We start from the raw sequence: 1,905 nt of genomic DNA, 5'->3' as shown, positions 1-1,905 counted from the left end.
AAAAGACCCAGTTCTTTTCAAATCTTGAAAAATGGTAGGGAACGTTCTCCTAGCTTGGAAATGAATCATCCAAGCACAGCAACGCTTCCCGCTAGACGCTGCATGTCCTTGAGGCGCTTTGGGGGCTGCATTTCTTTAAGGGCTCAAATTTTCTCGGGGTTAGCCTCAATGCCTCGGTGCGACACCTGGAACCCGAGTAGCTTTCCGGAGGGCACCTTGAACATGCACTTGTTGGGATTAAGCTTGATATTGGCCTTTCGAAGTTTGGCTAAGGTGTCCTCTAAATCCGTAATTATGGGAACCGAGAGTGATGCGCATGAGCCTTTGGAGGTTGCTCCAGAATTTTTTTAGCCCAAAGGGCATGCAAACAAAGCAATAATACACTCCACAAGGTGTGATGAAAGCTCTTTTTTCTTCATCCTCCTTCGCGATTCTGATCGGATGATAGCCCGAGAAGGCATCGAGGAAACAGAGGAGATCACACCAGGCCGTTGAGTCAAAATTTGGTTGATTCTAGGAAAAGGGTACGGATCCTTCATACAGGCTTTGCTGATATCCTTGAAATCCACGCACAGGCATAGGTCACCATTGGCCTTGGGTACCACGACCGGGTTGGTGACCCACTCAGGGTGCGTTACCTCTCGAATGAACTTAGCATTCTTCAGTTTCTCTATCTGCTGGGTGATGAATTCTTGCTTTTCATGTGACTGTCGCCGGTTCCTCTGCTTGACGGTGCGGCAGCCAGGGCATACAGCCAAGTGGTGCTCGATGATGTCTACTACGGTACCTTCTTCTTGTAGACGTTGTTGGGCCTCCAAGTGCAGAGGTTTGTAGGACAGTAGCAAGTTTCCCTCAAGTGGATGACCTAAGGTTTATCAATCCGTGGGAGGCGTAGGATAATATGGTCTCTCTCAAACAACCCCGCAACCAAATAACAAAGAGTCTCTTGTGTCCCCAACACACCCAATGCAATGGTAAATTGTATAGGTGCACTAGTTCGGTGAAGAGATGGTGATACAAGTGCAATATGGATGGTAGATATGGGTTTTTGCAATCTGAAAATATAAACACAACAAGGTAACTAATGATAAAAGTGAGCGAAAACGGTATTGCAATGCTTGAAAACAAGGCCTAGGGTTCATACTTTCACTAGTGCAAGTTCTCTCAACAATGATAACATAATTATATCATATAACAATCCCTCAACGTGCAACAAACAGTCACTCCAAAGTCACTAATAGCGGAGAACAAACGAAGAGATTATTGTAGGGTACGAAACCACCTCAAAGTTATTCTTTCTAATCAATCTATTGGGCTATTCCTATAAGTGCCACAAACAGCCCTAGAGTTCGTACTAAAATAACACCTTAAGACACACATCAACCAAAACCCTAATGTCACCTAGATACTCCAATGTCACCACAAGTATCCACGGGTTTGATTATACGATATGCATCACACAATCTCAGATTCATCTATTCAAACCAACACAAAGAACTTCAAAGAGTGCCTCAAAGTTTCTACCAGAGAGTCAAGACGAAAGCGTGTGCTAACCCCTATGCATAAGTTCACAAGGTCACAGAACCCGCAAGTTGATCACCAAAACATACATCAAGTGGATCACGTGAATATCCCATTGTCACCACAGATTAGCACATGCAAGACATGCATCAAGTGTTCTCAAATCCTTAATGACTCAATCCGATAAGATAACTTCAAAGGGAAAACTCAGTCCATTACAAGAAGGTAGAGGGGTGAAACATCATAAGATCCAACTATAATAGCAAAGATCGCAGTACATCAAGATCGTGCCTAATCAAGAACACGAGGGAGAGAGAGAGATCAAACACATAGCTACTTGTACATACCCTCAGACCTAAGGGTGAACTACTCCCTCCTCGTCAT

This window comes from Triticum urartu, chromosome 3A, assembly GCF_056163025.1.
Source record: "Triticum urartu cultivar PI428250 chromosome 3A, HENAU_Tu73, whole genome shotgun sequence".
Lineage (NCBI taxonomy): Eukaryota > Viridiplantae > Streptophyta > Magnoliopsida > Poales > Poaceae > Triticum > Triticum urartu.
Note: the sequence above shows the minus strand (reverse complement) of the source record.